The sequence below is a fragment of the Sitophilus oryzae genome, unplaced genomic scaffold (genome assembly GCF_002938485.1).
Source record: "Sitophilus oryzae breed Bouriz unplaced genomic scaffold, Soryzae_2.0 scaffold_829_pilon_pilon, whole genome shotgun sequence".
Lineage (NCBI taxonomy): Eukaryota > Metazoa > Arthropoda > Insecta > Coleoptera > Curculionidae > Sitophilus > Sitophilus oryzae.
In genome coordinates, this window is record NW_022147449.1 from 596,867 (window position 1) to 609,431 (window position 12,565).

Below are 12,565 nucleotides of genomic sequence, written 5' to 3' on the forward strand. Positions count from 1 at the left end.
CATCTGATCCCACCAATACATTGAAGGATCCTTTTTAAGTTATAAACAATTAGAGGTGGGCCAGTCTGCGATTTTTGTGGAGCTGCTAGAGGTGGGCCAGTCTGCGATTTTTGTGGAGCTGCTACGCTCTGCGACTGCTCCAATAAAAGCACTGTGACAAGTAGCAGCGATTTTTCGGAGCAATTAACCTATAAATTAAAAATGTAGTTTTATATGTTAATTGCTCCGAAAAATCGCACTCGGTGTTCGGCACCGTTCGTTGCATTCATTGGCAAGAGGCAAGGAATGCATCGTGCAGCATAATGCATATGGGAAATGGGAATACATGCTCTCTACAATCATATCAGAGGGAGCTCAACTGACTCGAGGGATCATGTAAGTAATATCTCTAAGCTCGAGGGATCATGTAATGCTGATGCAATGCATAGTGTGATGATTGTGATGTGACGACGGAATACGTTGTGATGTGACGACGAATGGAATATGGTTATCTTTTGAATCTTTTCTCTGTCAGTCTAATCACTGATCACAGGGGCACTCACCACCATCCGTCATTATTGCAAATTCCAACATGATTATAACATTGGCAAGGAATGCATGATCTCTAGGATCATATCAGATATCAGAGGAAGCTCAAGGGATCATGTAATGCATAATGTGATGACTGTGATGTGACGATAATGTGGATCTTTTGTAACTTTTCTCCGATGATGATCCTTAGTGCCTAATATATTCAAACGAGCCTTCAGTCTAATCACAGGTCTCATACATTTAAATTAAATAATGATGGCTCAAAAAATGACAAAGTTGAGTTGGGTCAGTGATCAGAGTTTTCGATTTTTTATACCTACACACCGTGCGATTCGAAAGTTTTCTGATCAAATGATCTTTGGGACTATGAGAGTAGTCTGGTTAAATATTCTTTATCTATGATGAGAGTGTAAAACCGAGAAAAATGCAGTGGTTCTCAAAATTTAAGTAAAATAACTCGGTTATTTTGCACTTTAACACAAAACGGCAAAGAGAAAATATTATGTTTCTTTTATCGAGATCTACCAGCCCTGTGTGAAAATATTTGTACTTATTTAAGACATCCGTATGCTAGGTATTTTCACACTTTATTCCTTTAATTTCTATTGCATAATAATGTTCAATACGTCATGGATATGCAGTAGTCATCAATTATTACAAAAATAAGCTGGAAGAATGCGAAAGATGACGGAGTTTCAAACCTATTTTTTTTGAAAAATTAATTTTTTGTATAATTTTTTTTGCGTAAGTTTTTATCGATATTTTAATAGTAGTATTCTGTTCTTCAGGGCAATTCAATACATCAGATATAATTATTAAAATTAATCCAGCCGTTCTTGAGTTTTAAATAGCGTAACTAACCCGACATTGCTTTATACAGGGTGGTCCGAACTGTATTCCGGAAACTTCGGCAGCATGTCCTGCTGATAAGTATAAAAGTTCGTATAAATGTATATCCTAAAATGCTTAGTTTCGGAGATACATTGTGTAAAAGTTTCATATATATTTCGATTTTTTCCAAATAGTTTATTCAGTAACGTCCATATTTGGATGAAAATTAGTGTCTGGGAGTTTTTTGACATGAGAAATTTTATTTTGATGTCCAGGGGCGGATACAGGAATTTATTTTAGGGGGGCTCAAATAAAAATTAATGTAGAATATGGTATTTAGGGCGCCATTTTTAACCCAAAAGCTTAATATTTAACCCAATTTATAGATTTTAGTGGGGGCCCGGGCCCCATAGGCCCCCCCTCTGTATCCGCCACTGTTGATGTCAATATGACTCCTACCTATAGGGGGCGTCATCTACATGTGTTTTAACTGTTCTGAGGTGTAATAACTTTTCGTCCGTACCTGAATAAAACTGCTGTGTGAAAAAATATACATTTCCGTGATTTTTTACTTAAAAAATGTCTCTTGGTAAAAATCGCTACGCGCAACCGTTCTTAAGATATTTAGAATGGAAATAGTCAATACGTGTCATTATTGACTAAAAATAAACATATGTTGAGTAAATAGTTATTATTTGAATGAAATTATAAATTTGGGAACATTTTATTTTTTAAATTAATCATAAATTTTCGTTCGAAAAAATGATGATAAAACAGTTTCTATTGAATTTTTGGCACAAAAACATTTCAAATTTATGATTTCAATCTTATAGTCAACAAGTTTAATTTATGTCAATTATGACACGTATTGATAATTTCGATTCGAAATATCTCGAGACCCATTACTCGCAGCGATTTTTACCAAGAGACCTTTTTAACGTAAAAAACGTCGTAAATGTATATTTTTTACTTACTCGTTTTATATAGGTGCCAAACTAGTTAAAAAAATGTAGGTGGTGCCCTCTACAAGTAGGAGTCATATTGACATGAAAATAAAATTTCTCATGTCAAAAAACTCCCTGACACCAATTTTCATCCAAATATTGACGTTACTTCAGAAATTATTTGGAAAAAATCGAAATAAAAATGAAATTTCTACACCCTGTATCTCCGAAACCAAGCATTTTAGGACACACATTTACACAAACTCTTTTACTTATTGTTATCTGCAGAATATGCTGCCGAAGTTTCCGGAATACAATTCGATTCGGACCACCCTGTATATTTCAATTTGATTAACTATTATGGTAACTTCTTCACAGTTTTTTTTCCTTCACCAACGACACCCGCTTTATAAAAATAGAACTTGTAATCAATTACGCTGATCTATATCATACACCCGAACTCCAGGAAACATGGAAGATTACAGAAGTCCGCGCCTCTTGTGGGACGAGCTTTAGACCTACGCGAAGCGACAAATTCTTCCGATTCTTCCCCGTTTCCTGCGTCTTTGTCGGCATTTTCCAGGTGGGAAAAGTATGGCACGGGTCGCGCTCGTTAGACACGGATTATTGGCCACACTTGCGGGATACTCTATATCGATTTATCTTAACAGTGTGTGGTAAGATTTGCGGGATGATCTGTCGGTAGGTGCTTATAATATATTTAAAGAATCAGTACTCCTGGGGAAATTAGTCATCTTGTTTCCTGAAAAAGGCCTGGCTAATTTGCCACTGAAACAGAAATGTAAAAAATAAAAAAAAAATACAAACAAACATTTTTTTGTAAAAGGTCAAAGGAAGAAAAAATGACAACGTGTAGATCAGATGAGTGTGCCACAAATCGAAATATATGTATTGATGTACTGGGATGGCTAGACCGTAGACGGTAAATAATAATAAATATTTAAGTTTATACAGGGTGTTTCAAAAAACATGTGCCATCTCTCGTAGGGAGATTCCTCAGGTAAAAAGAAGATTTATTTTTTATATTAATATATTGATTCGATTCTGCTTTGTTTTGTACTTACAGGGGGTTAAAAGCGCTTTTAATGATTCTTATGAAATTTTGACTGTAAAAGTTACTATAAGTGCGAGATATTATAATGCTAAAAAAGTGTCGGCAAATTCAGCAGGGACGTGCACATTTGGGCTATCGCTGGAATATTTTGTTAAAAAAAAACAAGTGCGCCACTGCCCTTTTTTTTATCGTGTTACAAAAATTGTCGATTTCGATCTCCTTGATGAAATAAACGCAATTTTATTGATTTGCCTTAATACAAGTCTAATAGCAATTTTTAAAAATTTCTTGTGTCAAACTGTTAAATAAGTTCTTATTGAATCTTCTTCAAAAAATATGAAAAAAGTTCTTATAAATATGGGCGAAAATGTATAGTTTTAAAGTTACAGGGTGATATAAAACTTTCAAAAAATAGTCTTTTGTAATTATCTTAAATACTATTAATTTTGTTTTAATTTGCTGTAGGTAGTACCTTTGGTAGTACCCTTGTATATGAAATTTTAAAGTAGCTCAACCTAAGACGTTTATGGATGTAAAACACCAGATGGCGGGGCGTATTTCACGGTCTTTTACTACAGAAAAATATTTTTTGTTACTCTGAATTTTGAGGCGACCAATAAAAACAGAGAAAATAAAAATCGATAATTTTCGGACTGTGCCAATTGGTTACTAATCGCCCAGATACTTTTTGTCTATTAGATATGCTATAAATCCTGGTAATTATACAATTCGACCATTGTAAATACCCGACAAATTCCGCAAGGCCGACGATGTCGATGCTTTTCACTGATAAGAAAAAAAAAATGTTTGTTTAGATAATTTTCCAGATATTTTTTTCTTTCTGAATGCATATTTTTAAAGTATTTTATATTCTTGGTCCGCTTGATCTATTATACTGGTCGCACGTATCGAAGTTCTGTTTCTTCTAGTTTTAAAAAATGTTCTTATTTCTTTGTAGTTGTAGTGGTTGTAGTGTAAAATTAGATTAATTTTATTAAGTATAATTATAATGTTTAGTGTAGAATACCAGAAATAGTTTAGTAGTGTTTTTATAGTTTATTATTTTGTAGTTAAGTAGTAGGTGAAGGGATAATTTGGTTATTTTTTCTTTTTGTTTGATTAATTAGTAAGTTTGATAATTTTTTCAGTGTAGAATACAAGAAGTAGTTGTGTAGTGTTTTTATAAGAGATTATATTAGTGTATTTTGTAGATGAGTAGTAGGTGAAGGTATTTGGGTATTTTTTCTTTTTGTTTTTCTTCTAATTGTAGTAATTCTATTAAGTATTGTGATTATATCTTCCTTCAACTTCGTTGAAAAGTGCGTTATCATATAATTTTGGTTTTCTGGTAGTAGAATCGAAAAAAAAATCTCATCAAATTTATTTTAAATTAAATTAATCAAGTCTTATTAATCAAATTAATCTAGTCAAATAATAATAGTTAGTTTCTAAATACTATACAGTGTGAGTTTCCTACGTTCTCTGTGGGTATCTAGGAAACTACTGGAGATAGAGAGTCGGTTAAATGGGGAAAGAATTGCGGTTTTGTGGAGTCATAAATATGCGCCTTTCGGATTTTTCGGAGAAGTTCAAGGCTTGCTAGATATTTCGAAAAAAAATAAATTTTGGCTATTTTAAAACTTGTCTCTAATTCCATTATAATCTACCGTATGATCGAATAAAAACGGCGTCAACGATGGCTATGAAATGAAGATCGCTGTCATTTTATATGTAAAATTATATGGGAAATATCATGGATCGTCATTTCATAGCCATCGCTGACGCCGTTTTTATTCGATAATACGGTATTTTAGACAAAAAGTTTTCAGATAAAAGTTGTAGATACGTAATATACGTAAGTTGTAATCACATACCTAATGAGTTTGTGTTTCCTTTTTTTTCTAAAGCCTGTCATTTTTGACATATGACAGAAACATTATGTTTTTTTTAAATGGTTGTTGATTATATATAGTTGGCCATGACTTCATAAAAAGCGCCATTTTTTTAAGCTTGTCAGCGATATAGGTATAATATGTTTTTTTCGAAAAATTCGAAAAAAGTTATAGCCAATTCTTTTCTTTCTTGGCTAATTTCCATACCAATAATACCATACCAATTAGTTGGCATCAAAAATGTAAAAAGTTTTATGTTTTCAAAAAAAATATCGTAAAATTCGTAAAACACTCAATTTAGAATAAAATAATCTAAGAATGAAATGATTCTTTTATAAACCTGCATTAAATCAAATTAAAATAGGTATGCAACTTTTTTTTAAATATTAATCAACAGCAATTAGCATTATCATAAAGTTATTATAAATAATGTACCAACATATCGAAATAATAATTTCTTTGTTAATACGGTTTAAAATTCTAAACCGTATTAAATAACAGGCAAAAATAATCCACAATTTACAATAAAATAAAAGTATCGTTCAAATTTCTTAATCAGCTGATCACTATTAAAGTTCGCAGAAACCCGGGGCTATATTATTACATTACTCTGAGGAAAATAACGAAAATAATCGATATTTTTGACTCCGCCCCGAAAGGTTCACGATTTGTCCTCCAGTTGGCAGCACATTTTGTCTAGTCGGTTGAACAACTTTAAGAATATATAAACAAGGGTAGTACTAAACATCGGTCATATAAATTTTAATAAAATCTAATAAGAAATTAGATTAAATAAATAATTTAATAATTTTATTTTTAAGTTAATTTTACTGATTGCGACTAATAAATTGCGTTTGTCTCATCAATCAGGTCGAAATCGACAAAATGTCAAGGTACAACTTTTAATTTTCATGCCGATTAAAAGTTTGTGCCATCTTCGGCATCAGGCGTACCACCGGTACCATAGCATTGACCATAGTTTGTGGCAGGAGCGGTCGTCGTCTCGGCGCACTCAGTGATAAGGTGTTCTGATGTTTCCCCATCTTTCCCACAGAAACAGCATTCGCCGTTGTTTCGAGGTGTTCGTTGAGGAGACAGTTAGAAACCCCGTGACACTCCGAAGATTGTTTTTACTTAAATCAAGGAAAATCTTTGATTTTTTTCGGTCGTAAGTGGTGAGGAACATTTTGGAGTGTCTTAGACTGTTGGATGATTTCCATTCCAGGGTACGGACGGAGTCTTTCAGGTTCTTCAGTATCGCTTTAAATTGGTTTCCACTTGGAAAGCAAAACGGTTCTGGTCCAGTTAATGGAGTGTTCGCTCCTTCTCTAGCTAGATCGTTTGCTTTTTGTCTAGTTTGATTTTTCTCGTTTGGTTGGCAATATATTTAAGAAATTCGAATATTTATTAGCTGTTATTCCTAGTGTCAAAACAAACCAAAAATTAAATAATATGCTTAATATTTTAATGTGGGACTAATAAAAACGTGATCAGAAATAAATGGATTGTGTCACTGTTTACTGTTAATAATGTAAATACTTAATACCGTATGATCGAATAAAATCGGCGTCAGCGATGGCTATGAAATGAAGATCGCTGTCATTTGATATGTAAAATTAAATGTCATTGATTTTCATTTCATAGCCATCGCTGACGCCGATTTTATTCGATCATACGGTATTTGGTGTTTGTATTCTACAATTTTTTATCTTGAGACCTGACCTAATACAAAATTCGCATCCATGCATCAGCTAAAATTATTGATTATTTAGCAAGATTTGACATTATTTTTGTTATTAAACTATGGAACTTATCTGAGGCGGTCTCTTTTAAAATCTGAGAGTAAGTAATCTAAGCAATAGACTTTGATCTAAGTTTAAAACCGCTTTTTTATTATATTGCGCTAATGAAATAAAAAAAAATCAATAGCTTTTACTTGGCTTTTACCGTATCGGTTACAAAATACAAAATAGAAGTAAACTTTTGAGCAGTCAGTTTTTCAAATTCACTTAGATATACCACCTAAAGAAGCAGCATCCACCATAGGCGTAGGGGAAAAATTTATCAAAAATATAAATAAATAAAGATTATCCATAACTAAATAATTCTAATAAGTGTAACAGTAATAAATTAAATTTTGTAAACTTCCGAAATAAAAAAAAATTGCCAAAAAATTAATGTTATTATTGCCAAACAATTAATATTATACAGTGGCGACCGGATCGCAACACAACGATCTACAAAATCCTCATTGATTGCGTACCTCAAGAATCGGCGGATTGGTTGGTGGAAATCGCACCTAAGTTTAAAAATTGGCAAGGGCCGGGACTGGTTGCAGTGAAGGGAGAAAACATCCCAAAAGGGGCGGCCATCACGGTCTTTCTGCCGAGAAGCAAAGAGAAAGACACCACCTACCTACTGAGTCTTATCCAGGCTCAGAACTCCAACGTACGGACATCGAGTTGGCGAGTCATCAACTCGAAGGAGGAGGGTCATAGTCAGGTCCTCATGATAGGAATTGACCTCAAATCCAAGGAGGCAATAGAGAATGAGGGATATATCCTCTATTATTATAGATACGAAACACCGGTATTAGGTCTAAGGTGGTCTCTAACAAGAGACCATGTTAAAGAGGTGGAGAAAATGGAGGCAGATCCTACAGCTTCCACCTCACGGGTACCTCAGCCGCAGTCGGAGGCAAGCTCCTCGACTGTGAAGGGCACGGAGGGCCAAACTCCAACCCTGGAAGGGTGTATACCCTCGGAGGAAGAACATCCGTTGAATGGAAAATATACTGTCCCTCCTACAACAGGAAAATGCATGATGGGTTATAGACTGTGTGTGATGAGTTATAACTCAAGGAAGGGGGGCACAATAGATCTTTAACAGATCTTCCTTTTTTCTACATGCAAATGAGCAGCAAAGTCGGCAAACTAGGTATGAATAGACATATAGACTGCGGTAATCTATAGTGTTTTAATGACCTCTTTTATGAAACAAAAATTGTGGTTTTGTTAAATTATTACTTCATGATATCTTTATTTATATAAATTGCGGTTTTGATCAATTACTACTTACTAATTTTAGTGACTGTACTCGTAAATATCAAATCATATAAAAAAGACCTCGCTATTTTAAATGTGGCGAGAAGCAGCCGCACAGATATTAATTTGGGGGCTACGACAGTTTACTAATTAGCATTATGAGCTTAATTTTGGATGATGTTTAGAGATGCGCAAGATAAGGACGTTGTGATGATTTTGCAGCCAAGAAAGTGTTGTGTGATATCTGGAGCATTGAATATTATTGCGATTAAAAATCTAGATAAGAATTTAATAAATAAATCTGCCTTTCATACAAACGGTGTTCTACAGGGTGTTTCAAAAACATGTTCCATTTCTCATAAGGGGATTTCTCGCCTAAAAATAAGATTTTTTTATATCAATATAGGGCCGATTCTGCTTTGTTCCGTGGCTACAGGAGGTTAAATTTTTATTTTTTTTCGATTTATTACAATTTTCTTTCTAGGGTATTTAGCGAGTCGAATGAAATTTTGAGGGTAAAAGTTACTATAAGAGCGACATATATCTTAAAACTAAAAAGTGTTCATAAATCCACCAGGGACGTGTATATGGGTTATTAATGGAATGTTTTGTTAAAAAAATATTTGCGCCACTAACTTTCTTTTCTATGGTGTGTGAAATTATAAAGACCGTTTAATGCCGAATAAAAGTTGTCTCTTGATATATTGGCGATTTCGGTTTCCTTGATGAGATAAACGCAATTTTAATTTGCCTTAATCCAAGACTAATAGTATAGTATAAGGAAACTAGTACTCCTTGTCAAATCCTTTGTTCTTTTTCTGCCACTTTATATGACCTTGTTCTCGCCTCCGTAGCCGACGACGTAGCTGTATAGTCGTGGTCTATTAACTAGGCAAAGTATAGACGTGGCACTCGCCATAGTTTCACAGATATGTATTTAGGAAAATATGAGTTCACAATAAAATAAAATAAAAAAAAATGATCATCGAGTAAAAACTTGCTTGAAAACAGAATATTTTCACATTTTGTGTAGGTAACAATTCTTCTGTATCTGAAAATCTTCTGATGGGAAGAAATACGGAAAAAATAATGACATATTTTTATATTATTATCTATTTCAGAGATTCTCTACGACTCTTTTTTGATTTAAAGCAAGTTTAATTTTCTGTAGATAACTGGATTCGGCATAAAATTATGCTATAGTACACTGTCTTTATTTAAAGCACACTGCGATGTTGCCATTCTATTTCTTATTTACTAAAACTTTGGTTAAAAACATTATATACGAAAAGTGGTAAAAAACTAGAGTGAATATAACTTTATTAATACTTTGCTATGTTTTCTTAAACATTTTTACTTTAGGCGTCACCATTTACTTTAGGCGTCACCAAAATCGTAATATTTAAAAAATGTTGTATCTCATTTTTTTTAAATGCAACACCTTGTATATTATTTTTCTTTCAGATGTAGAATTAAAAGGTGAACATTTTTTGACATGACAAGATAGACAAAGATCATATTAGGTGGCTTTGAAAAAAATTACTGTTGAAAGAGCCACATGTAATATAATACTGCGAATATCTGCGACAGCGGTAAAAATTTAGAAACACTTTAAATTAATAAAAAAATGTTCACTTTTTAATTCTGCATCTGACAGAAAAATAATATGCAGAATGTCGCATTTAAAAAAATGAGATATACCATTTTAAATATTGCGATTTTGGTGACGCTATAAAAATACCCAATATAGAATAATGTATATAGAATGATCTAAAATAAAAAAAAAATCAAACTAACTTTACCATAACTTTTTTTGTGACACCCTATATATAACAAAATATTTTAAATTACACCCCTTTATAAACCTTGAAACATATGAATAAAACTTTTTTCACATCTTCGACAACGACGACGATATTGAACTTCCTCACACTAATGGCCCACCCTGTATATTTCGGTGGTTTAAAGCTAGGTGTAGCACTTTTCCTCCCTCAAATATAAACTCAATATTTTGTCTATAATATATTGAATATTGTTATATTACGACCATTTATAATAAAAAAAATAATAAAATAAATAAAAAAACATAAAAAAATACAGTCCACTAAATTTAAAAGAGATTATGCTATTATAAAATTCTTTCAATTAAAAAATATGAATAATTTGCGGAGACTTTAGATGTACAAAATATTTACTCTAAAATTGTTTCAAAAACCAATTCATATAAATTTTCTCGTAAATTACTATTGGAATGAAAATTTTATGGAAAATCCCCTGACCAAAAATATTTTCATGCGCATATTTGCGACAACCTGTATATCTAAAAACTATTTTTAAAATCTGCCCACATGCTAAAAAAATAATAACATTTAATTAATTACATAATATCTCAGCTTCTAAAATAAACAAATATAATTAAATGTTAATTGATAATTACTATCAGCTTGGCCGATTTACATCCGATGGAAATCTAAAAAGATTCAAAGAACAATTTTTTGAATTATTTCCACAATTAATAGCAGCGCACAGTAAGCACTCATTTTTTGTCAATCCGTCCCTGTGCTTGGACGCAACGCTCGAACCTCACAGCTCGACGGACCGAATTCAACTGAAAGGCTTTGCAACCTGCCGATATTCGACAGCATGCAAAAACTGGCAGAAAATATTTGCGAGAGTGCAACTACTCTTTTCCTTAAACTATGCTAATAGAAACCTTTAAACTTTTCTAATATCATTAACTGATCAAAGTATTAAATAAGTACTCACTGATAAGTACTCATCAAAAAATATGAAAAAAATTCCTATAAATATGGGTGCGGAAATGCATAGATTTAAAGTTACTGGATGAGCTTTAGAAAAATAGGTCGTTTGTAATTATCCTAAATTATCATTATTTTTGTCTTAACATTTGCTGTAGGTAGCACTGAACATCAGTGTTATAAATTTTAATAATAAACTAAATTAAATAAATATCTAATTTATTAATAACTAGCGTATACCAGCGACTTCGTTCGCGTCGAATTAATCATTTGTAATGGTGATGATAAAGCAAAGCAAGAATCTCCATTAACGCACAAACTGGATAAAATTTTCTCACATTTATGTCAGCATGAGAAAAAACAATATGGCGATATTATTATATAACTTATAATAAGTACTGTAATATTTATACTGTATACTGTATACTGTAATATTTGAGGGGTAGTTTCATCTCGTTGGAATTTGACTTTCGAAAAATCCGTTTGCCAAAAATAAGCTTTTTACGTCAACCAGTTTAAGCAGAATCGTGGTTAAGAAATTACCCAACTTTTTGGAACACCCTGTATGATTTTTTAAAAAAAATCAAAATATGTAAAAAAACCAAATAAATTATGCTTGTCCAAGCGTTTTTCCGAAAGACTAACCGTTTTTTAAATAACAAATATTGTAATATTTGAGGGGCGTTTTCACCCTCTTGGAATATGAGATTCGAGAAACCCCTGCTAATCGAACTTCTACACCCCACAGTCAATCCGTTTGCCAAAAATCAGCTTTAAACGTCAAGCAGTTTAAGCAGAATCGTGATTACTCAATAGTCATGTTTTATGAAACACCCTGTATAAATTTATAAAAAATCTTAAAATATGTAAAACAACGACGTGTTTAAGAGTTTATCAAAAATTAACCGGTTTTTAAGTAAAAAATATTTTAAAATTTGAGGGATTAGTTTCACCGCCTTAGAATTCGAGTTTGGAAAAATTCCTTCTTATTAGTTCTTATCGAACCTCTACACCCTAAAGTCAATCTGTTTTCCAAAAATCAGCTTTTTACGTCAAGCGCTTTAAGCAGGATCGTGATTAATCAATGACCAGATTTTTCAAAACACCCTGTATACATTTTTAAAAAATCTTAAAATATGTAAAAAAACAAAATAAAATATTCGTGTTTAAGCGTTTTTTCGGAAACTTGACCGTTTATTAAATAAAAAATATTGTAATATTTAAGAGGTGGTTTCACCCTCTTGGAACTGGAATTTCGAAAAATCCCTTCTTATCGAACCTCTACACCGAAGAATCAACCTGTATGCCAAGATTGAGCTTCTTATGGTGCGTTTAGACTTGAGCACGCACGAGCTGAGCGTGCGCGCACGGCATTTGTTCGCGCTCTCGGCTCCGTTCAAATTAAAAACTTATTTTTCGACGAATGAAGTGATCCATTTGTGCGCGCACGGCAGAGTTGTGTTGGCGGAAATAATGGACGACCAAGAAA